Source organism: Chiloscyllium punctatum, chromosome 36, assembly GCF_047496795.1.
Source record: "Chiloscyllium punctatum isolate Juve2018m chromosome 36, sChiPun1.3, whole genome shotgun sequence".
NCBI classification, from domain to species: domain Eukaryota; kingdom Metazoa; phylum Chordata; class Chondrichthyes; order Orectolobiformes; family Hemiscylliidae; genus Chiloscyllium; species Chiloscyllium punctatum.
This window is the reverse complement of record NC_092774.1, coordinates 41,698,346-41,724,404: the sequence shown is the minus strand read 5'-3', so window position 1 is coordinate 41,724,404 and position 26,059 is coordinate 41,698,346. Positions and strand designations below refer to the sequence as shown.

The 26,059-nt window shown below is 46.8% G+C and overlaps 1 protein-coding gene and 3 non-coding genes across 4 annotated transcripts in view; 2 read left to right on the top strand and 2 right to left on the bottom strand.

Annotated features, from left to right (window-relative positions):
• The window catches only part of LOC140460064 (uncharacterized), a 507,032-nt gene that overhangs the window by 26,213 nt on the left and 454,760 nt on the right, over positions 1 to 26,059 (top strand). The window lies entirely within an intron of this gene.
• On the top strand, positions 9,990 to 10,061 carry trnaw-cca (transfer RNA tryptophan (anticodon CCA)). Its single transcript has one exon. It is a non-coding gene; the product is annotated as a tRNA-Trp (tRNA).
• On the bottom strand, positions 16,219 to 16,290 carry trnae-uuc (transfer RNA glutamic acid (anticodon UUC)). Its single transcript has one exon. It is a non-coding gene; the product is annotated as a tRNA-Glu (tRNA).
• trnan-guu (transfer RNA asparagine (anticodon GUU)) lies at positions 18,768 to 18,841 on the bottom strand. The gene has a single exon. It is a non-coding gene; the product is annotated as a tRNA-Asn (tRNA).

The following is a 26,059-nucleotide window of genomic DNA, read 5'->3' as shown; positions in this document are numbered from 1 at the left end:
CTGCAGATCCTGGAGATCAGAGTCGAAAAGTGTGGCACTGGAAAAGCACAGGAGGTCAGACAGCATCCGAGAAGCAGGAGAATCGACGTTTCAGGCATGAGCCCTTTATCAGGAATGATGTGCGGATGTAAAAAGTGGCGTCAGCATCCTTCCACACCAGTCACTGCCAGTTGTCAGACGGATGCAGCAAGCAATCAGCAAGGCAAGTGGTATATTAGCAAGAGGAATTGATTTCAGAAGTAGGGATGTCTTCTTGCAATTAGGGGGTCATTGAATATATTCAAAGCTGAGTTCAGCTGATTTTAGAACAACCATGAAGTGGATGTTTATGGGGGAAGGCAAGTAAAATGATTTTAAGACCAGTACAGAACAGTTACAGTTACAGAGTCATACAGCACAGAAACAGAGCTTTCAGCCCAACTAGTCCATGCTGACTATATTCAAATCTAAACTACTCCCACCTGCCTGTGTTCGGCCCATATCCCCCTGAACCTTTCCTTTTCATGTACTTATCCAAATGTCTTTTAAATGTTGTTACTCAACCTGCATCCACCATTTCCTCTGGACATTCATTCCACACAAACCACTGTTTAAAAAAAAAGGTGCTCCTCATGTGTTTTTTAAATCTTTCTCCTCTCACCTTAATTTGCAGCCTAATCTTGAAACGACACATGCTGTTCACCTTATCCATGCCCCTCGTGGTTTTGTAAACCTCTATAAATAGAACAAAGAACCTTACAGCACAGGAACAGGCCCTTCAGCCCTCCAAGGCTATGCTGATCGAGATACTCTATCTAAACCTGCCGCCTATTTTCTAAGGATCTGTATCCCTCTGCTCCTTGCCCATTCATGTATCTGTCTAGATACATCTTAAATGACGCTATCGATCCCACCCCTACTGCCTCCGCTGGCGATGCATTCGAGGCGCCCACCACCCTCTGTGTAACTTTCCATGTATATCTCCCTCAAACCTTTACCCCCTCACTTTGAACTCGTAACCCTGAGTAATTAAGTCTTCCCCTCTGTGAAAATAATTCTTCCTATCCACCCGTTTACACCCCTCATGGTTTGTCGGCCTCAATCAGGATCCCCCCCTCAACCTCCTTATTTCCAAAGAAAATAATCCTAATCTACTCAACCTCTCCTCATAGCTAGCGCTCTCCATAACAGGCAACATCCTGGTGAACCTCCTCTGCACTCTCTCCAAAAGTATCCACTTCCAGTCGCCAGATTTCCAAAAGGATTTGTACGCAGTATTCCAAATGCCACTGAACCAAAATCTTATATAACTTTAACATGACCTGCCAACTCTTTTATTCAATCCGTCTGATGATGGAACGCGTGTTGTATGCTGCCTTGACCTCTACTGACATGTGTTGCCACCTTCAGAGAACAATAGACCTGAACACCCAGATCTCTCTGGACATCAATTTCCCCCAGGACCTTTCCATTTACTGTATAGTTCGCTCTTGAATTGCATCTTCCAAAATACATCACCTCGCATTTGTCTGGATTGAACTCCATCTGCCATTTCTCTTCCCAACTCTCCAATCTATATTCTGCTGTATCATCTGACTATTTGATATTCCATCAATCTGAATGTCATCTGCAAACTTGCTAATGAGGCACCCGATACCTTCACCTTTCAACCTCCTGTGCTCCAGTGAAAAAAGTCCCAGCCTACCCTTCAATAGGTGTGAATTCTGTCTGCGTCCCAATGTCGAGGTAAAAACTGAGTCAGCCTGACATTTTTGATAGAAAAGCTCTGCATTTAAATTATGTTCTTGAGAAAGTTACTGAAAACAGGTTCTGGGATTAACATACCAAAGAACAGAACTCCATTCTAAAAGATGGAAAGATTTAATCTAAATTGTTTAATGTATCACATCTCCATGAACTGGACTCTGTTGGCTATAAATAGTCTAATCATGATCTTATTCTCCACAACCACCTGAAGCAGCAGCAGCACTTCAGAGCGCCAGAGATCCGGATTCAATTCCCACCTCGGGCAACTGTCAGTGTGGAGTTTGCACATTCTCCCCATGTCTGCGTGGGTTTCCTCCCACAGTCCAAGGATGTGCAGGTTAGGTGAAGTGGCCACGCTAATTTGCCTGTAGTGTTAGGTGAAGGGGTAAATGTTGGGGAATGGGTCTGGGTGAGTTGCTCTTCAAAGGGTCGGTTTGGGCTGAATGGTCTGTTTCCACACTGCAAGTAATAAAACCAAAATAAATCTAATCACTCCGAAAGCTAGGGCTTCCAAACAAACCACGTTATGGCAGCAGCGGGAGATGTGGACTATATTCACTAAAAACAGTTAAGCAGTTAGATAACACGTTCGAGTGGGAAGTGTGTATAACATGATCTCCCAACTCCTATACTCAATGCTATGAGCAATGAAGGAAAGCAAACCAAACACCGCCTTCACTACTCTGTCCACCTGAGACTCCAGCACTCCAAGGTCTCTTTATTCTGCAACACTCCCCCTAACTATGTCAGTCCTGCCTGGATTGCTTGACCAAAATGTAAACCTCTGATTTCTCTAAATTAAACTCCAACTGACACTCCTTGGCTCTTCAGCCGATCCCATAAATTCTAATTTATAGTGAACTCTTTCCTCTCTTATTCCCTGGAAGCTGAAAATCTCCATCCCACACTCACTCCCTCCATTTTCACTTTGCTTATAGCGGAAGAATGTAACTGAGAAACTTATCAGCCATGATTGAATGGAATGAGCAGACCTGGTGGCCTAATTTCTGCTCCTATGTCTTGTGGTCTCTTGCGGTCCTGGACACCGAGAGAGAGAATTGGGTCCAGCATTGAACAGATCATGACTGGATATGGATCTACCTGCATCTAGGTGGATGGGCTGAGACTTTTTCACTGGCGCATAGGAGGTGGAGAGGTGACCTTATCAGGGTTTACAAAATCATGAGGGGAGAGATGAGGTGAACGACGGGTGTCCTTCCCCTAGGGATGGGGTTTCAAGATTACGGAGCAAATTTTGATGGTGACAGGATAAAGAGATTTTAAAAAGACTTGAAGGCCACAATTTTTTTTATACAGAGTGGTTCACATGCAGACTAAATGTCTAGAGGAAGTGGTGGATGCAGGTACAGTAACAACGTTTAAAAGACTTTTGGATAAGTTCATGAGTAGGAAAGGTTTGGAGGGATATGGGCCAAAATACTGGCAGGTGGGACTGGTTTAGTTTGAGAACATCGTCAGCATGGACTAGTTGGACTGAAGGGTCTGTTTCTGTGCCGTATGGCTCTGTAACTCGGTTCTATACTGGTCTTAAAACCATTTTCTTGCCTTCCCCATAAACATTCACATAAAAATCAGATGAACTCAGCCTTGAATATATTCAATGACCCCCTAGCTGTAGGAAGACATTCCCACTTCCGATCAGAATTCCTCTTGTTAATACACCACTTGCCTTGCTCAGTACCTGCTGCACCTGTCTGACAACTGGCACAGAAGGACACTGATGCCCCTCTGAACATCCACGCATCATTCCTGATGAAGGGCTCATGCCCAAAACTTCGACTGTCCTACTGCTACTTGACCTGCTGTGCTTTGCCAATTGTGGTCTTCTCTACATCGGGGAAAGTGTAAACTCGGGGAACAGTTTGCTGAGCATCGCAGAGGCTGAGCTGACTTCCCAGTCTCCACCCATTTTAATGCCCCTTCCCACTCCCCTTCTGACATGACTATCTTTGGCTTCCTCCATTACCACAACAAACCAAACCACAAATTGGAGGAACAAAACCTCATCTTCTGTCTGAGCAGTCAACAGCCTGGGGGACTCAACACGGAGTTCTCCAATTTCAAATAATCTCCCATCCCATCCCCCAACTCACTTCCCAGCCCCTTCCACTCTTCCCTGCCAACTAGATTCCTTCCTCCCATTCACCAACCAGGTTGTACCAGGTTATGGGGATAAGGCAGGAACAGGATACTGATTGAGGATGATCAGCCATTATCACAATGAATGCTGGTGCTGGCTCGAAGGGCAGAATAGCCTACTCCTGCACCTATTGTCTATTGTACCCTCTACCTGTCTCCACCTATCCCCACTTCAATACCATGCCCCCAGCACACCCTTGTTCCACAGCTCTCCCTATACCCACCCCCAGTCCTGAACAAGAGTTACACCAGATACTTCGACTTCTCCACCTCCTAATACTGCCTGGCTTGCTACATTCTTTCAGTCTCCTGCCTGTCTATTTTGCCAATTGAGAACAAAGGCCTGGACTAACTTTTCCAGAGTCTGTCCCCTCGCTTGATTCACTCCCATTCCTTTCAGTTGCTCCAAGTCAACAACCGAACCTCAGAATGAAGTGTAAATGGAAATGGGGGTGAGAAAAGAGAGTGCCGTACTCTCAGATGTTGGACAGAGGAAAGAAGTTGCAGTCTGAGATGAAGCTCAATCTTCATTCAGAGAGAGGAGGAGGAGCAGGAGCGTCAGAACCTCATGGTCCAGCTTCCACATTCACCAATAGGGGAGCTCCAAATGGCAGGAGGACAATTCTCCCTCCAGTGCTCCTTATTTGTCCATCAAACGTAGGTCTCACCCCTTTTCTGCTGACAGCGAGGAACACGCCCAATGTTTTGGTGACACCGGCAAACATGTGCCTGCTTGTTGACACTGAGGAGTGTACAGAATATGCACTGTAGCAATGCTGGTGTTCTTGACAGATTTTAAGTGTCCAAATTCCTATGGGAGAACAAAAAGGGGAGAACCATATTTTTTTTCCATGTGGCTCAATATTTGATTGCTTTTGCATTTGTCTGGCTGCTCAATGTTTTTATGTCTTTTCCTCAATATGCTTTGTAGCAATGCTGGTGTTATTGACAGATTTTAAGTTTCCAAATGCCTATCGGCTAACAAAAAGGGTACAGCCATAATTTTTTTCTCCCCCATGTGGCTCGATATTTGATTGTTTTTGCATTTGTGTGGCTGCTCAATGTTTAAGTCTTTTCCTCAGTGTTGGGGTGAGATTCACAACTAGAAGGCATAGGTTTAGGGTGAGACCACAAAGATACCTGAGGGGCAACGTTTCCATGCAGAGGGTGGTGCGTGTATGGAATGAGCTGCCAGAGGAAGTAGTGGAAGCTGATATAATTACAGCATTTAAAAGGTATCTGGCTGGGTATATGAATAGGAAGGGTTTAGAGGGATATGAGTCAAGTGCTGGCAACGGGGACTAGATGAAGTTAGGATATCTGGTTGACATGGACAGGTTGGACCGAATGGGTCTGTTTCTGTGCTGTACATCTCTATGACTCTAAATAGTAAAAAGTCTACTTTTCCAAATAACAAACTATATCCATGTTAACAAGGCTTAGTGCACCACATACTTTATTAACCATTCTCAACAGGTCCTGCGCCTTCAATGACTGAGGAACATATACATGCTGGTGCATAATCTCCTTCACTAGTATTTACACACTACCCTCAGCAATTGCACAAGTAACAGCAAAGAGTAAACAGCACAAGGATTAAACAAACAGTGAGGGGGTAAACAGCACAAGGATTAAACAAACAGTGAGGGGTAAACAGCATAAGCCCCAGTAAAATCAGATGTAAAGTGAGTGTAAAATGTCACTATGACAGGACAGGCCCCACATTCCTTCCCCTCCGTCCCCCCCCCAACCTGCCTCACCTTTCACCTCCCGGGCCCAGTACCTTCCAGGTGGCCCCAGAGTTGACACAGGGGCCGCCCCACGACCAGTAGAACTCCACCACCCAGGCGGCCGACGGGTTCCCAAACAGGCCCTTAACCCCATCCGCCTCCAGAATGGTCACCGGCTCCTGCCTGCTGTACAGCCGGGCGGTGTGGCCGTGACACAGCAGCTGCGCCAGGAAGACGGCGGTGCCCAGTGACGGGTGTCTGCCCCGGGCCGCACGGCGCCATTTTCCTAACGGCCGCCCCTTCCCCGCTCGAGCGACTTCTCCTCCCAACCGCCTTCACCCCCGCGTGACGTCAGCTCAGGGGGATGGGCGGGGCCGGGGGAGCCTCACCGTCACCAAGTAACAGACACCTCGCGCGACAACTGCTCATTCACAAAAACAAACTCTCCTGTCTCGCTCTGCAGCTGCAGGGGGGACACTGCCACGTTTCGAGGAGCCCTGTCTACATTGGGAAAGCTCACGGCTCAGTTTAAACAGATATCCCGACATATAACGGAACGGCGTCATATCTAAAGGCGGCAATCTGCATTTTAAACGGACGTGGACATTTTAATGGGTATTTCTGCAAATAAAGAGGTTTAAATGGACGAGATTACATTTCAAAGGGATGTGGGCACATTCAAAGGGATATCTTAATATGTAAAGTCACGCAGTTATATCTAAGTGAATCTACCATTGGTGGGTCCACATGGGGAAGATGTCGTTCAGTTGCCCGAAGTGCTGGAAGGCCTTCAGCAATTCCTCAGCCATGCTGAGGTACCAGTCCGTTCACACCGGGGAGAAGACGTTCTCCTGTCCGAGTGTGGGAAGTGCTTTACCCGCTCCTCCACACTGCTGAAGCACCAGCTGGTCCACACGGGTGGGGGAGGGGGAGGCCATTCTGCTGCCCTGAGTGCGGGAAGGCCTTCAGCAATTCCTCCACCCTGCTGAAGCACCAGTGTGTCCACACTGGGGAGAGACCCTTCAGCTGGCCCGAGTGTGGGAAGAGGTTCATGTTTTCCTGCAACTTGCGAAAGCACCAGCGGGGGCACCAACGCTCCCAGCAATCAGATCCCACCAGTGACGCTGCCTTCGGTCACCCCCCAGGACTGAATCTGGTGCCAGTTCTGACAGTGGGTGCAGTGGGAGAGTAGTTGGGCTGTTATTGTTTTCTGCTGGAATGCAATTCCCTCCCCCACACCCCACAAACCCAACCCCATGGTAGCTCAGGGTTAGCACTGATGCCTCATGGCACCAGGAACTCAGGAATAATTCCACCCTTGGGGGTCTGTGTGCAAGTTATGGAGGGTAGGAAAATGGATCTGAGTTGGTTAGTCTTCGGAAGATCAGTGCAGATGTGTTCGGCTGAAGGACCTGTTTTTCCACATTGTTGGAGTTCTACGATCCTATGAGCTTTGCTTTCAGTGGACACTGCTGCTCATTGAGCCAGGGACTGCACATTGCCAATGAAATGATCCAGAGAAACCTAAGACCGCAAGACCATCAGAGCAGATGTTAGGCCAATGGGCCGGACGAGTCTACTCTGCCATTAGTTAGAGAAAAAGTAGTGCAGATGAGATTACCCTACAGTGTGGAAACAGGCCATTCATCCCAACAAGTCCACATCGACCCTCCGAAGAGTAACCCATCCAGACGCATTTCCCTCTGACTAATATACCTAACTCTATGGGCAATTAAGCATGGCTCATCCACATGACCTGTACATCTTTGGTTTATGGAAGAAAACAGGATCATCCAGAGAAAACCCACGGAGACACTGGGAGAATGTGCACACACCTCACAGACAGCCACCCAAGGCTGGAATCAAACCTGGGTCCCTGGCGCTGTGAGGCTGTAGGTGTAACCACTGAGTCACTACATATTGCAACCCGAAGTTGGCAAGCAGGAGGTTGGGAGAATACAGGAAGCCAGGCAGCACCAGGATGTGGAGTAGTCAGCGTTTTAGGTATTAACCCTTCAGGACAAACGTTGACTTCTCTATGAGAAACGATTTATGGAAATGTTGCTGGGGGTTGGAGGATTTGAGCTACAGGGAGAGGCTGAATAGGCTGGGGCTGTTTTCACTGGAGCATCGGAGACAGAGGAGTGACCTAATTGAGGTTACAAAATCATGAGGGGCATGGACAGGGTAATAGACAAGGTCTTTTCCCTGGGCTGGGGGAGTCCAGAACGAGAGGGCATAGGTTTAGGGTAAGAGGTGAAATATAAAAAAAGAGACAACTTCTTCATTCAGAGGGTGGTACTTATATGAAATGAGCTGCCAGAGTATATGGGTCAGGTGTTGTCAAATGGGACTAGATTAATTTAGGATATCAGGTCAGCATGGACAAGTTGGACCGAAGGATCTGTTTCCATGCTGTACGTGTCTCTGACTACTGGTCCTGATGTAAGTTTAAAATAGAGTCCAAGTAGCTTTGAATAGTTCAATCTTGTTGAGCTCACCTCCTCAAAGGTTTCAAATGAATCCCTCTGAGCGATACTGTTTAAACACGCTGAGTTGGACAAAGTATCCCATCAAGTTCAACACAAACCCAGAGTTGAAGAAGTCAGAAGTCAGAACACCAAGGGGACCAAAACTGATCACAATATTCCAGGTGCGGCCTCATCAACGTCCTGTATAACTACAACATAACTTGCCAACATCTATACTCAGTTCCCTAACTGATGAAGGCCAGTGTGCTGAAACCTTTCTTCACTGCCTTGTGTACTGATGTTGTCAGAGATATAGGACCTACATTAAACTGATGCACAATCCAGCTGCTGAGAGCCCAGAAGTAGAGTAGTGCTGCGTGAGTGTGCTGGGCTTTAGATTTTGACACCACCTCCCCACACTTCTGGAGACCTCAGGTCTGTAGCTTGCCTTCTTATCCTTGAGGGTTTTCCACCTTTTGAAACAGCCTGTCCTGCAATTAACCCCTTTACGCCAAGGCGTTCCTTCTACAGGCAGAATTAATTGTCCTTTTGTCACACAGTTATTAAACACCATTATCTCATGTGTCCAAAGGAACAGCTCATTGTTTTGCCTCCTCCTTCCCAGCGATAGTTAATGTATGTTATTTGTGAACTCCCTTGTAGCAGTTTCTCATTGGCCCTTTCGTTTCTTGGTCCAGAAAGAGTTATTGCTGACTCATGAAGTTATCAAAGTTCTGGAGTTTACAGGACCACACCACATTCCTCTCTGCCTCCCCCAGGAATAACGATTGCTCCTGAGATACTCACAGTTCCTGACGTTCCTTGATATCCCCAAATACAATCCATATGTCAGGAAATCACTGGTGCTGCCCTGACATAGGTAGTCACTGTTGGAACTGAAGGATTATGGGGAGAAAATGCAGAAATCGGAAATGCAAAGAGACTTGGGAGTTCAAGTCCAGGATTTTCTCAAAGTAAACTTGCAGGTTGAGTTGCACTTTCCCCTGCAAGTGCCGAATGTGTGACACCAGCCCATTTACCTATTCCCTCCTCGCTATCCAAGTGGCCAAACTTACGTTCCAGGTGAAGTGGCACTTTACCTGCACTACCCACAACCCAGTCTCCTGCATTTGCTGCTCATAATGTGGCCTCATCTACATTGGGGCAAACGAACCGTAAACTGGGTGACTGCTGCACAGAACATCTACGTTCTGCCTGCAAAAAAAGACCCTGAGCTTACAGTTGCCTGCCAATTCCACACCCCACCCTGTTCCTTGGCCAACATCTCTGTCTCAGGTTTGCTGTTGTGTTCCAGCGAAGCTCAGCACCAGCAGAACGAAGAGCACCGAATATTACACTTGGGGACCATACATCCCTCCGGTCCCAATATCGAATTCAATAATTCTAGGGCCCGAACTCCATGGTATCTTCGTCCCTGTCACGCACGCCAAGCCTTGTTATCGCATAGTCTGTCATTCCACACTCCTTAGTCACGAACAGTCTCCATTAACAGTTATTCACCCCCACCCCCCCCCCCCCCCCCCCGCCTCACGCAGATCGTTATCAACTCCTTTTTCTGTCCAACAGTTCTTCCTTCGCTTTGGGCTCTGTCCTGATCTCCGCCTTCCTCCCACAATATCTCCTGCATATAAACCGATATTTTCCCAATCACCATCTGTTCTGTGGAAGGGTCACCGGCAACTCCTATTTTTTGTTCCTGATATACAGCATCCGCAGTTCTTTCAGATTTTTATTGAGAGAGAGTTGGAAATTGTTTCGAGAGACAGAAGGAGAAGAGGGAGAAACAGAACAGACATGAACGTAAAATCATTGTCGTGCGATCACTTCCCTTAAGCATGAATCGAGGTTGTCAGCCCACCCTGAGCTTGTGGCGCAACGGTAGCGCGTCTGACTCCAGATCAGAAGGCTGCGTGTTCAAATCACGTCAGGCTCACTACAATTAACACCTAACATTTTAAATGAAGAAAGGAGTACGTTCACTCCGAAAATGGGTTGTGTCAAAAGTTTTTTTGCGGAAACTTTCGATCACACGTGAATCTTTGCTGTCAGTTTGATTTGTGAACACTGTGTCAGGGAGGTGGTGTGCCCATTGTTTGGGGAAATGCTCAGCTCCCCGCAATGTGAGAAGTAAAACACAAACTGTTCATCACGGGGTTTAAACACACAGCCGCTTCGTTCAGTTGGTGACAGCGCAGTGTGAATAACATCATACCGATATTTTTACAACATAATCTAGAGATTTCCATCCAGGTTTCAGTGACATCAAACTGCCACGTAATGATGTTATGGTCTCAGTAAACTATAATAACGTGAAGATAGCTGGGATGATTTTCTACATCCGACTGCAATATAAACACAGATCATTGTTTCCAGTTTTGTGGAACAAAAGACATCATATTGGTGGAAAATTACAGTTAGTGCAAACACAGCTAGCCATCGATAAATATTAATCCTGTTCACTTCAATGGCCAAATTTCAATTCAGAAACCAAGTGCACTCGGCTGCTTGTAACAGAGACAACATGACAAAATGGCTCACAGGAGGAGAAATGGGACATTGAGGATGAGTGAAATGTTTGCTTTTGGTCACCTCCACAATTGTTAGAAAAACAGGTTGAAAGGATTCTTAAAAGGTGTCTGAAGTAGTGGTGAGGCATAACACTTCAGACAGCACAAAGTGGAAGACCACTTTCTAGTGGAAGAAAAAGACATTCCTTATTTCTGAAAGAACTGGGTGACAGAAGAGGGGATGAAATCTGACTTGGGAGCTATTTCCTATTTGTTGAGGATGTTGCTTCATCATAGTCTTGGTTTAGAGCATAATCTCTTCATCAGGAATAAAGGGTGGCCCAAGGGGGCTGAGAGATAAATGGGAAGCAAGTGGGGTTGGAGTGAAGGTAGATGGGAGTGCAATAGGTAGATGGAGGTAGGGATTGATGGTGATAGGTCAGAGATGAGGGTGGAGCAAATAGGTGAGAAGCAAGGTGGACAGGTATGACAGGTCAAGAGGTTGGTGTCGAATTGGAAGGTTGGATCTGGGACAAGGTGGGGGAGAGGAAATAAGGAAACTGATGAAATCTGCATTGATAACAAGTAGTTGGAGGGTCCTAAAGCAGACGTTGAGGTGTTTTTCCTACAAGTGTCGGGTAGCAAGAGTTTGGCAGTGGAGGAGGCCCAGGACTTGCATGTCCTTGGTGGAATGGGAGGGGGAGTTAAAGTGTTCAGCCACAGGGCGGTGTGTGGGTTAGAATTAGAGTCCAAGAGTTGTTCCCTGAAATATTCGGTTAGTTGGCGTCCAGTTTCCCCAATGTGGATGAGACCATATTGCGAGCAATGGACATAATCTTACAAACAGATTGCATAAGTCTTAGCCTGCCAGAATTATTTTCTTTTATTAAATTAAAGAAAATTTTTATTCAATTGGATGACTGCATGAAACGGTTTGTTGGTCAGATTTGAATCATCACTCCCAAATGAGACGATGCCATGAATATCAGTGAACTGCTCTTTTTGTTAAAAACCACAAGTTCTTGATTTATTTTCACAACTTACTGGTATTCACACCTGCACATTCAATGTCAAACTCTGACATCAGAAATTAAATTACAGCATTAATTTTGACTTGAAATATTCGAACAAACAAATTAATAGCACACAGTGAATCGCAAGTCTGATTAATCTGAAATTAAATTTGACCAAAAAAAGATAAAATCAAGATGGGAGATAAGAAATGGGGGAAGGGCAGAAGGCGAGAAATGCAGCATCATAGAAAGTGCACCCCAGAGTGTGCATTTTACCAACTACCACTGCTAAATATAAACACTCTGATATGATCCTCCGGTTTTAATGTAAACCATAGCCCCATACAGTAGGTACCATTTAAATGAGTTAAAAATACAAGCATTGAGCAAATCCAGCTTCCAGCCTTACCCACCCCCCCCCCCCCCCCCCCCGCCCCCCTCGCTTCTTGGAGCTTGGACCTTCCTCCAGCGCCGGGGGGTTGTTGAACTCCTGGGCTCCAGCGGCCACGCCTCCACTGAAGAAGCTTTGGGAAGCAGATGCAAAGGCAAGATGCAGAACAGAGAACCTTTGTATATGAAAGTAGCTTACATTGAGCACTAGAATCACATGGTTTTTACCCATCGACCTCTGGGTTATCTACCCAGCACACTCACGCAGCAATTCTCTACTTTGTGCTCCCAGCAGCTGGATCGTGGATCAGTTTAAAGTAGGTCGTATATCTCTGATTACATCGGTACACAAGGCAGTGAAGAAAGGTTTCAGCACACTGGCCTTCATCAGTTAGGGAATTGAGTATAGATGTTGGGAAGTTATGTTGTAGTTATACAGGACGTTGATGAGGCCGCACCTGGAATTTTGTGATCAGTTTTGGTCCCCTTGGTGTTCTGACTTCTGACTTCTTCAACTCTGGGTTTGTGTTGAACTTGATGGGATACTTTGTCCAACTCAGCATGTTTAAACAGTATCGCTCAGAGGGATTCATCTGAAACTTTTCAGGAGGTGAGCTTTTCAGGAGATTGAACTATTCAAAGTTACTTGGACTCTATTTTAAACTTACATCAGGACCAGTAGTCAGAGACACGTACAGCATGGAAACAGACCCTTCGGTCCAACTTGTCCATGCTGACCTGATATCCAATATTAATCTACTCCCATTTGACAACACCTGACCCATATACTCTGGCAGATCATTTCATATAAGTACCACCCTCTGCATGAAGAAGTTGTCCCTTTAATTTGTTTCACCTCTTACCCTAACCTTATGCCCTCTAGTTCTGGACTCCCCCACCCCAAGGAAAGGACATTGTCTATTACACTGTCCATGCCCCTCATGATTTTATAACCGCTATTAGGTCACTTCTCTGCCTCCGATGCTCCAGTGAAAACAGCCCCACGCTATTCAGCCGCTCCCTGCAGCTCAAACCCTCCAACCCCCAGCAACATTCATGTAAATCTTTTCTCATAGATAAGTCACTCTTTCAGTCATGAAGAAGGGTTAATACCCAAAACGCTGACTACTCCACATCCTGGTGCTGCCTGGCTTGCTGTATTCTCCCAACCCCCGGCTTGCCAACTTCGGGTTGCAATATGTAGTGGCTCAGTGTTTACCACTGCAGCCTCACAGTGCCGGGGACCCAGATTTGATTCCAGCCTTGGGTGGCTGTCTGTGAGGAATTTGCACTTTCCCCGAATGTCTGAGTGAGTTTTCTCTGGGTGGTCCTGTTTTCTTCCATAAAGCAAAGATATGCAGGTCATGTGGATGGGCCATGCTTAATTGCCCATAGAGTTAGGTACATTAGTCAGAGGGAAATGGGTCTGGATGGGTTACACTTCGGAGGGTCGGTGTGGACTTGTTGGGACAAATGGCCTGTTTCCACACTGTAGCTAATCTCATCCAATACTTTTGTTACTAACGAATGGCCGAGTAGGCCAAACTTCTTCTCCGATGGTCTTGCGGTCTTAGGTTTCTCTGGATCATTTCATTGGCAATGTGCAGTCCCGGGCTCAATGAGCAACAGTGTCCACTGAAGGCAAAGCTCATAGAATCATAGAACCCCCACAATGTGGAAACAGGTCCTTCAGCCGAACACATCTGCACTGATCTTCCGAAAACTAATCCACTCAGATCCATTTTCCTACCCTCCATAACTTGCACACAGACCCCCAAGGGTGGAATTATTCCTGGGTTCCTGGTGCCATGAGACAGCAGTGCTAACCCTGAGCCACCATGGAGTTGTGATTGTGGGGTGTCGGGAAGGCAATTGCAGTCCAGCAGAAGACCAGAACAGCCCACCTACTCTCCCACTGCACCCACTGTCAGAACTGGCAGGAGGTTCAGACCTGGGAGTTGACTGAAGGCATCATCACTGGTAGGATCTGATTGCTGGGAGAGTTGGTGCCCCCGCTGGTGCTTCCGCAGGTTGCAGGAAAACATGAACCTCTTCCCACACTCGGGCCAGCTGGAGGGCATCTCCCAGGTGTGGGCACATTGGTGCTTCAGTAGGGCAGAGGAATTGCTGAAGGCCTTCCCACACTTAGGGCAGCAGAATGGCCTCCCCTCCTCCGCCACTGTCCCCTCCCCCCCCCCCCCCCCCCAACACCCCCGTGTGGTCCAGCTGGTGATTCAGCAGTGTGGAGGAGCAGGTAAAGACCTTCCCACATTCGGGGCAGGAGAACGGCTTCTCCCCGGTGTGGATGGACTGGTGCCTCAGCAGGGCAGAGGGATTGCTGAAGGCCTTCCTGCACATAGGGCAACTGAACGACCTCTCTACCATTTGGACACACCAATGGGCCAGTACGTCGGAGGAAAGAGCAATGCCCCTTCTACAGTTGGGGCAGAAGAACGGCCTCTCAGTGTGGACCCACCGGTGTCTCAACAGGTGGGAAGACCTGCTGAAGGCCATCTCGCACTTGGGGCCGGAGAACAGCCTTCCCCGGTGTGGACCAACTGGTCCGTCAGCAGGGCAGAGGAATCACTGAAGGCCTTCCCACACTCAGGGCAGCAGAAGGGCCTCTTTCCCTCTGTGGACCCATTGGTGCTTCAGAACCCTTTCAAATTTCACAATATCCTTCTGATTGGAGGGACACCAGAATTGCACACAATGTTCTAAAAGTGGTCTCACCAATGTCCTGTACAGCCACAACATAACTTCCCAACTCCAATTCAGGCAGCATCCAAGCAGCTTCGAAATCGACGTTTCGGGCAAAAGCCCTTCGTCAGGAATAAAGGCAGTGAGCCTGAAGCATGGAGAGATAAGCTTATCTCTCCATGCTTCAGGCTCACTGCCTTTATTCCTGACGAAGGGCTTTTGCCTGAAACGACGATTTCGAAGCTACTTGGATGCTGCCTGAACTGCTGTGCTCTTCCAGCACCACTAATCCAGAATCTGGTTTCCAGCATCTGCAGTCATTGTTTTTACCTTCCCAACTCCAATACTCAGTCAGAGGATTGGGAACGCTTTCAAAACCCACAAAAAACAAACAGGAAAGAATGGAGGGACAAACCGAATTTTTGAGAGTGAGCTTGGAAGCATCACTGAGAAATCGGCGGAATGGGTTTATTGGGGACGCGTTCTCATTAAATACACTATATACGTATTTCTCTTGTGGTCTTCGTAGTTTCTCTGTGCTGCAGTGTGTAGTGGCTCGTTGAAATAATGTCCTGATGCAGCTTCGTTTGTGGGTGTTGGGATGATTGCTTCTGTGGTTAAGTATTTGGTTTGTGTGTGTTGTTTTTCTGTCGATGCTAGTTTGAAGTTCCCCATTGACTGTTCGCTCTACTGTGACATCTAAGAATGCAGTTTATTGTTGTTCTCCTCTTTTTCAAACCAGGAGCCCCCCTCAGGCCATAGTCTCACTACTTGGAACACCAATATACAGACTAGTCAAAGGCCTCCACTGAGGACTAAAACACCAAGTCGAAGATTCATGCCACTCCCTTTACTCCATCCAAGAATTCCTGAACACCAAAGACACGAAGATAGAAGAGGATGGAATAATGTTGTCCTTTGACATAACAGCCCTGTTCACATCCATTAACATCAACGTGGCCAAAGAAAACTGAAGACACTACTCGAAGAACTAAAGACAAAAACACAGAACCAACTTCAGCAGCAAAGATAGCACTGTCAACCTCGTGGAACTGTGCCTTACCACCCACTTCATATTCAGTAACAAGCCCGACAAACAAATCAACGAAATGCCCATGAAACACTTCTGTCATCAAAAAATGAAACAAATTAGAGGAAACCTACAACACCATCAACAATCTCCTTCCTGGCATAAAATTCACAAAAGAGGAGAACAACAACAAAGTGCCATTTCTAGATGTCACAGTAGAGCGAACAGTCAATGATAAATTCAAAACAGCCTCTGCAGGAAAGCAACACACGCGAACCAAGTACTTAGCTACAGAAGTAATCATCCCTACACATACAAACAAATCTGAACGAGGGTACTATTCCAACGAACCACAACACAGTGCAGCACCCAGTGACTCCGAAGACCAATAAGTAACTCTCCAGCGCATTTAAGGAGAATGGGCAGCCAAAAAAATACACTGCAAGTTGCTTTCCTGACCGGGAATCGAACCCGGGCCGCAGCGGTGAAAGCGCCGAATCCTAACCACTAAACCACCAGGGAGACGGCAGCGAAGTTTGACAGCTCTACTGAAAATTGCTTCCCTGCCGGAAATCGAACCCGGGTCACGGCAGTTCGAAGGCTTCCACCAAAGTTGTTTCTTGTATCCATTGCTCCCGATGCGGTCTCCTCTACATTGGGGAGACTGGAGCCCCGTCGCAGAGTCAAGTCACAACGTTTGAGGGAGCATCTCCAGGACACCCGCAATAATCAACCCCATCGCCCTGTGGCCCAACATTTCAACTTCCCCTCCCACTCTGCCAGGGACATGCAGGACCTGGGCATCCTCCATCGCCCCTCCCTCCCCACCCGATGTCTGGGGGAAGAACGCCCCAACTTCTGCCTCGGATGCATTCAACCCCAGGACATCGATGTGGACTGCACCAGTTTCCTCATTTCCCCTCCCCCCACCTTACCTCAGTTCCAACCTTCCAGCTGAGCGCTGTCCTCAGGACCTGTCAATCTCCCTTCCCACCTATCCGCTCCACCCTCCTCTCTGACCTGTCACCTCCGTCCCCACCCCCATTCACCTATTGTACTCTTTGCTACCTTTGGCCCAGCACCCCCCAATTTATCTCTCTACCCTGGAAGCGTCCTGCTTCTATTCCTGATGAAGGGCTTTTGCCCGAAACGTCGATTTTCCTGCTCCTCGGAAGCTGTCTGACCTGCTGTGCTTTTCCAGCACCACTCTGATCTAAACTCTGGTTTCCAGCATCTACAGTCCTCACTTTTGCCTACCCAATATACCCAGTGTGACGATTTCACATCAACAAACTGACACAAGCAGACACAACGTCTGCAGAAACCCTAGCCACATTACTTTACATTAAAGACATCTGGGAAATGATGTCCAGACAACTCAACCCTCTCAGCATCATGGTCGCCCACAAACCTACCAACACACTTAAACAGCCTCTAATGAACCTGAAATACCCGATACAAACAACCAGCAAACGAATGTTATTTACAAAATACCATACAAGGAAATATATACATGAACTCTGCCACACAGGTCTCTGTGGCAAGAAATGCTGGGATGAGATAAGGAAGATTTTTTTCAGCCAAAACGAATCGGCACTGACTGGACAGCCATTTAAAATCAACGCAGTCAGCCCAGGATGGAAGACCCGAAGGGATGAACAGTTTTCTTATTTCCTGAACACTTACAAAGCTGAGACTGGGTTTTGGTGTTTGTTTCCTTTCCACTCCGAGGAGCCGCAGTGGTTGGGGCGGTGAGTTGGGGAAAGTGAAATGTGCCCGTGAGCAGCGTGTGGGGCTATTTCAGCTTCCCCTCTGACAGCGCTGTGACTTGACTCTGATGTTCTTAGGGACATTTCCTGACGCGAGACAGTGAAAAGAGTCTCGTTCCTGCAGATCAGGAATTCAAACCGTATGCCGGTTTCAGGACAATGAGAAAGATTATTTGGTGTGTGTGAAGAAGCTGTGAGCTGCATTTCAAACAGGTAGGTGGAGTCAGATGCGTCATCCGTTTCGCCGGCGCCATGCAGCAGAGTTCTGACGTTAACACGGACATGGGCAGCAATGGGAACATTCACAAGAGGAACAGCCAAAGATAATCACCGTCACTGCTTCCCTTCCATAGTCCCAACTTTGTGAAGCAGTATCTTTCACAGGCAAATAAAACACCTTGGTCCTCAGGTGCCTGCTTAACTTCGATCACGACTTCACGCCCCTCACTATTCTAGTGTCATTTCCAAACTCTTGGCTCAGAGCCTCAATAGCAGCTCTGTGGGTATCTGCTTGTTCCACCCTGACGGGCAGTGGGTTGCAGATTCCCGACCAGTCCCAATGTGATTGAAATATTTCAACCCGTCCACTGATTTGCATTTAAAAAAAAAACCGTGGAGCAGTCTCCCTTTTCTTTTGATGTCGTTTCTCAACTGTAGTCGGCAGGGTTCATACCTGCGTGGGGGAACCGCAATGGATTTCATGTCCATCGCATTCACCACTCGGCCCACCAATACAGAACCACACTGACAGCTTCATTTCCCAGGTCTCTCTGCCTGTGGAGCTGAGAAAGAGTAAATCATTGCTGAGTTTGTTTGAATTCAATCACTTCACAGGTTTCGAAAGGGTTAAATATCTGCAAATGGAGAGTCTGGGTGTTTCATCCCGAAAGATGAAATGGACGTTCAGTTAAAAACAAAAACAGAAATTGCAGGAGCAACTCAGCAGGTCAGGCAGCATCTGTGGAAGGAGAATCAGAGACAACATTTCAGAACTCGTTTTTTTCCTCATCCAGGTACAGCCAAACCTGCTGAGTTTCTCCAGCAGTTTCGCTTTCTGTCTCGGATTCTCAGCATCGGCAGTCCTTTACGTTAGAAATTCAATCAATTCAGAAACCCCTTTGTGCTGCCTCAGTGGAGAAGATTTCCGTTTGGGAAACATTTTCCTGAAACCATTAAAAACGTGCACTTTCGCAGCCAAGAAAGCGGTAGGAGCGAGAACAAGAAACACTCCGTCCCTGGGTGGTCTCGAACCACCAACCTTTCGGTTAACAGCCGAACGCGCTGACCAATTGCGCCACAGAGACCACCCCGAGCACCGTCTGCACAGTGTCTTTGAGGAACCTACTAATCAATTCATAATTCAACCCGCCCCGCCCAAAATTACCATTGTCTTCTATCAGTTTTACTTTTCCATAATAAAGCCTTGGACATTCATTATGGAGACATGGGGACAGCCTGATCCCACCATCTGCAGGCACATCCATGTCACGAGGAACAAGCTCTCCTTCACCGGGGCCATCGCCCTCCGAGCCTTTCAGTGTTTTGCCTCTTCCCGAATTTTCTCATTGGCCCCGAGCCGAGAATGGGTTTGAATTCCTGATGTGCAGAGAATTCTTTCAATGTCTCAGGTCAGTTCATGTCCCGAGAATATCAGAGTCAATCAGCCTCTTAAACAAGGGGACGGTGTCTGGACTGTCTCTGCTCAGTCGGACAGTTCATCCTTCATTCTCCTCTAATTCCACTTCCCAAAGAGTTTCTAATGATTCACAAAGCTGGAGACTGGGATTTGTGTTTTACTTCCTGAACATTTTTCCACCTGCTAACTGACAATATTTTGCTAAGACCTCTTCCCCATTGTAACATTTGCATCATGTCCAGGGATGAGCAATTTCCATTTTGTGGAGACATTCCCAAGTTGGCAATGATGGGAGAAGACGTGGTGTGAATGGGAAGGTTAATGATCAGAAGAACCTATTGCCACTGACTAGGGTCAATTACCAGAGGACAGGGATTGAAGTTCTTTAATGGAAAGCAGCATTTATGTCGAACAAACACAGGGAATACTGCAGAAAGCCAACGGGTCGAGCAGCATCAGTGGAAAGGTAAACAGAGCCGACGTTGTGAGTATGCTACGGTTTTTGTCAGAACTCAGTCTTTTGCCTCTTCCCGAAGTTGGTCCAGGTCTGTGTGTCAATTGACAAACACATGGCAAGTGCAGTGCCGCAATGTGAAATTATAGCCTTTGCTGTTAAAAAAAAGCAGTGCATTGTTTAAATGGTGATATATTGGAATGTGGAGAAAGTGAGGACTAGAGGTAAAAGTCGAAAAATGTGGCCCTGGAAAAGCACAACAGGTCAGGCAGCATCTGAGGAGAAGGACAGTGAACGTTTCGGGCACAAGCCCTTCATCAGGAATGATGTATGGATGTACTAAGGCTCTCAGAGTCCCTCCACACCAGTCAATGCCAGTTGTCGGGCAGATGCAGCAGGCAATGAGCAAGGCAAGTGGTATATTACGAAGAGGAATTGAGTTCAGAAGTGGGGTCATTGAACATATTCAAGGCTAAGTTCATCTGAGTTTTGAACAACAAAGAAGTGGATGCTTATGGGGGGAGGTAAGAAAATGGTTTTAAGACCAGTACAGATCAGTCACAGAGGCAGACAGCATTGAACAGACCCTTCATCCAACCAGTCCATGCTGAGTATGTTCTCAAACTAAACTCGTCGCAGTGTTTGGCCCATAAACCTTCGGACCTTTCGTATTCATGTACTTATCCAAATGTCGTTTAAACGTCGTAACTGTACGTGTATAAAATCATGAGGGGCATAGATAGGATTAATAGACAAAGTCTTTTCCCTGGGGTGGGGGAGTCCAGAACGAGAGAGCATGGGTTTCGCGTTAGAGGGGAAAGATACAAAAGAGATCTAAGGGGCAACTTTTTCACGCAGAGTATGGTACGTTTAGTGAATGAACTGCCAGATGAAGTGTTGAAGTCTAGTACGATTGCAACATTTAAAAGGTATTTGGGGAGGTGTATGAATAGGAAGGGTTTGGAGGGATATGGGGCCGTGTGCTTTCAGGTGGGACAAGATTGGGTTGGGATAGTTGGTCGGCATGGACAAGTTGGACCAAACAGTCTGTTTCTGTGCTGTACATCTCTATCTCAATGTTAAACATACTCAGTAACCTGGCCTCCACAGTTTTCTGTGACAATGAATTCCATAGATTCACCACTCTCTGGCTAAAGAAATTGCTCCTAATCTCCATTCTCCCTTTATGCTGAGGCTATGCCCATGGGTATTAGTTTCTCCTCCCAATGAAAACATCTTCCCAATGTCCACTCTGTCCAGGCCGTTCAATGTTCTGTACGTTTCAGTTAGAGCTCCCTTGAATGTGGGCCTGTTAATCAGCATGAACCAAACACTTCAGGATGAGGACATCCGTGATTAGATTCAACAAAGTGAGAATGGAGGGTTAGAGTGTGGGATGGAGATTTTCAGCTTTGAGGGAATAAGGTAGGAAAGAAAGTTTAATATAAATTATAATTGATCAGATGAGCCGATGGGCCAAGGAGTAGTGGATGGAGTTTAATTTAGACAAATATGAGCTGTTGCATTTTGATGAGGCAATTAAGGGCAGGACCTATGTGGTTAATGGTCAATTAATGGAATTCTGTGCTCAAGGAAGCAGTAGAGGCAGCTTCATTAAGACACTGTTGGATGGGTTTTCTGCGTGGTAAGGGACTTAAGGGTAGTTGGGATAATGCAATTAAGAGGAGCTGAGACGATTGATTGATCCGCTATGATTTTAATGAATGGCGGAGCAGGGTCGATGGTCCAAATGGCCTACTCCATCTATTACTTTAAATCGATAACCCTGCGTTTCCCATGGCTAACCCACCTGACCTGCACATCCCTGGACACTGGGCAATTTAGCACAGCCAATCCAAATCAAGGCCAGTGAGCAATGTAGTGATTTGGAAACCAAACACCAGAGAATGATAGAAAGGGACAAGGAGAATAAATGTACTAGCAATCAAAACTGGATTCTAACCATCACAAAAAATAAGACTAAAAGCTCAGTATGTGAATGTGTGCTGCATTGTTACAAAAGCGAATTAATTGACAGCACACATTGAAGAGAATAATTATGATCTGAGACTCCTTACAGAGATGTGGCTTCAGAATGACAAGGATTGGATCCGGAATATCGAAGGGATATGTGGCATTCAAGTCGAGTGAGAAGCTCAGTAATGGTAGAGGGTGGGCACTGCTAATCAAAGCACTGATAGCATGGTAGTCTGGTGTCAGCTCGGATTTCAGGTCCTGATTTCTCTGTCCTCTGATCTCCCTGTTCCCACAGAGTTAAATGTTGTCTGTTCTCAGCTCTGCTCGATTTCTGTTGAAGCTTTGACCCCCTTTTACACCTTCTGGAGCAATAAAATATTCTGAGCCTCCTGAAAATGACACATTATCTATACCCCTCCTGATTTTAAAAATCTCTAAAGTTATCTGACAACTTCCTCGGCTCCATTGGAAAAATGTCCCAGCTTCTTCTTAATTCAAACCCTCCATTCCCTGCAACACGCTGGAAAGGTCGGGAATAGGGAATTGCATCAAATCACATAAATGTACTGTCTGAAACAATCCAGCTGTGTTCTGGCCTGAGATATTGTGAGTCCCTGGTGTAAGTAATTACGAATGCAATAATTTTGGTCACAGAATTGAACAATCATTTTGCAACAAAGGGGTCTACTTTGATAAGGAGGTTTGGTCATTTCTAGGGTAAGTGAACAGTTTGGAGATCAGGGAGATGAAGTTCCAGACACTTGGGAAGGGCAAGAAATGAATTTGATAAATAAGACAAAGAACTGTGGATGCTGGAAATCTGAAACAAAAACTGAGAACACGGTAAAAACTCAGCAGGACTGGAAGCATCTGTGGAGAGAAAGCAGAGTTAAACTTTCGAGTCCAACAACTCCTCTTCGGGATTCTGAAATAGTTTGTGAGAACCCCTTAAGTCATATGCCCAGCTTTAAGACCATAATACACAGGAGCAGGATGAGGCCATTTGGCCCATCGAGTCTGCTCCACCAGTCGATCATGGCTGATATGTTTCTCTTTCCCATTCTGCTGCCTTCTCCTCATAACCCTTGACCCCTTACTAATCAAGAACCTATCTCTGTCTGAAATGCCTCAATGACTTGGCATCCTCAACCCTTCTCCTAGTGGAAACATCATCTCCACGTCCACACTGTCCAGTCATAGAGTAGCACAGCACTGCCTGACCCACTGTGATCTCCAGCATTTGTTGTTTTCATAAAGGATTCCAGCATCTACAACAACGCGCTTCTAAATTTTGTACCCAGTTGGTTAGCGCTCCCTAGATCCCGTGAGATTTAACCTTACTCAACAACCACTGTGTGGTACAATTAAAAAAGTTCCCAGCCCCCACCTCTTTCTGCACCCATGGGCAGCACGATGGATCAGTGGTTCGCACTGCTGCCTTATAGCGCCAGGTATCCGCTTTCGATTCCAGCCTTGGGGCGACTGTTTGTGTGGAGTTTGCACATTCTCCCTGCCGTGTCTGCTGGGTTTCCTCCGGGTGCTCTGGTTTCCTCCCAAAATCTAATGATGTGCAGTTTCGGGAGAAGTGGCCATACTAAATGGGTCCATAGTGTGCAGTAAGTGTAGTGGAATGGGATAGGGGAAAGTGTCCACATGGGTTACGCTTTGGATGGTCGATGTGGACTTGTTGGGCTGAATTGCGTGTTTCCACATTGCGGGAATTCTACGTGGCATTCCCCCAAATCCAGAGTCTCAGCACTCTTGGTTTTTCCCATGGACAGTGTGGGGGAGGGAAACAATGTTTTACACGGGAGTAAAGTTCAGTGAGTGTGAAGCTAAAATTAAACGCATTGCTTCAGCTATTTTCCCCGGTATACCAGAGGCTGAGGGGTGATCTTACAGACGTTGAGAGAATCATGAGAGGCATGGATAGGATAAATAGACAAGTTCATTTCCCTGGGATGGGAGAAGTCCAGAACAGAAGAATAATATGTTTGGGGTGAGCGAGGCAAGTGTAAGGAATGATCTGCCGGAGGAAGTGGTGGATGTAGGTCCAATTATTACATTTAAAAGGCATCTGGACGGGTATATGAATAGGAAGAGTTCAGAGGGATATGAGCCAAGTGCTGGTAAATGAGACGAGATTAATTTAGGCTATCTGGTCGCAATGGATGAGTTGGACTGAAGGACCTGTTTCTGTGCTGTGTATCTCTGTGACTCTGGCTTGCCTGTAATGTTTGCCCTGCCTGTATGTTCAGTTTCTGTCTGGTGTCGGTGACAATGCCTTGATATCTCATTTCCTCCATCTCCCCACTTCCACCTCCCCAGATGTTAACCATTTCGTGTCTGGTTGTTTCTAAAGAGGTTGCATTGAAGGTTCATCCTGAATTGACACTTTTTTTTGCTTCCCAAAATCAGACTTATTCACTCCTAGATGTCGTGAAAGATACTAACTTTCAGGTGGAGGTATCCAAAATTCAGAGGTGTCAGTCTCGATGTTTTCACTTTTCGGTCTCTGTAAGATCCTGTATCAGGACCGTCGGGAGGATTAGTTTGAGCGGAGTGAGAATAGAGGGGGGAGAGGGGGTGGGATGGTGCTTTCAATTTTGTGGAAAAAGAAAAGAATGTTCTGCGGAAAGTAGAATTGCTTGTTTGGAATTTCTAACCTGGACTGACAGTGATGACTTTTGTAATCTCATTTTACAGATTATCTGAAGATCTGAAGACGGACGTTTCAATATCAATAGATGACGAGCTTTGCCTGAAACATTGACTCTGCTGCTCCTCAGATGCTGCCTGATCTGCTGTGCTTTGACTCTGACTCTCCAGCATTTGCAGTCCTCAATTTCACGTCAATGTCTGGCAGTCACTGAATCCATCGGGACTATAACAATTTTCGACGATGATTCTGTGAGAAGGAACCAAGCTTTTTCAGCATCAGTGAGACTGGAAGAGAGACCCTACTGTTGCAGCACTCTGATTGTGGAGCCAGTAAAAATTATACAGACTGGGAAATGGAATTCACGGCAGGGAGGTGCTGTACACGCGTTTGTGTGCAGCTGAAGCTTCGGTCATTGAGAAACCCAAGGAATCCCGTCCTGTGGAGTAGCCATGAAAATGTGGCAACTGTGGGAAAGGCTTCCATTTCCCATCTGACCTGGAGACTCATGGGCACAGTAACACCGGGGTGAGACTGTTCTCCTGCTCTGAGTGCGGGAAGACCTTCAGAAGTTCCTACTTTATACAGAGGCACCAGCGGGTCCACACAGCCGAGAGGCCATTCTCCTGCCCCGAATGCGGGAAAGCCTTCAGCTATTCCTCCGTCCTACCGACCCACCGCCGGGTCCACATATGAGAGAAGCCCTTCAGCTGCTCCAAGTACGGGAAGGCCTTCAATGATACCTCTGCCCTGCTGAGGCAACAGCGGGTCCACACCGGGGAGAGCCCGTTCTCCTGCCTCAAGTGCGGGAAGGGCTTTACCCAGGCATCCCACATTCGGGTCCATACGGGGGAGAGGCCCTTCCCCTGCCCAGAGTGCGGGAAGGCCTTCAGCAATTCCTCCCACCTGCTGAGGCACAGGTGGGGCCATACCGGGGAGAGGCCGTTCACCTGCCCCGAGTGGAAGCGGAGGTTCTCATCATTCTGCACCTTGCAGAAGCACCAGCGGGCGCACCAGTGCTCCCAACAATCTGATTCTGCTGGTGAAGCTGCTGTTGTCCACTGCGAGGACGGAACCCCTGCACATTCTGACATTGCTTTTCAAGGGAGAGTCGGTCGGATTTTTTTTTGTTTTATGCCGTCGTGCTCCCCCACCTCTGCAAATTTGCTTCCAGTGGGCGCTGCTGCTCGTTGATACCAGGAGCTGTTCTCTCTAGATTCGACTGTCCAGTTAAAGCATTGTTGGCTCTCTCTGGGAATGAGTCCCAGCCTGTAAAAAATGGCAGAACACTGGGGTGTTCAGCAGTGACTTTTAAATTAGATTTACAGTTACGTGTCTGTGAAACAGTCATAGTCCAAACAATTGCACAAAGGCTTGCCAATCCATGTTGGAAACTGTTTGCTTGAATTGTTAAGTTTAAAAAAAAATATTTCTTAACTTGCCGCTTAAGTTTCAGTCTCTGAGATGGTGGGGGACTTGATCAAAGGGTTTAAATCATTGGCATTAATTAGATTATCTTCTTTAACTTTGCCCGAGCAAACTTGCCATATTTATAATTATTGGTTTTTGTTTAAATTATAATGTTGAGGTGCAAGATCTGTTCTTCATCAAGTCTGGTTCGGAACAGTTGAGAAATGGAGGGACATTGCATGTTTAAATTTCACTGTGTTGTGAATCTGGTGACAGTGACAGTCATTTGTATTGGGTTGCTTACCCTTAGTTGTCGTGTCTTCCACCCTAACTATTCACTATGGTAGTGAGTTCCGCAGTCTCACCACACTCTGAGGTTTTTCATG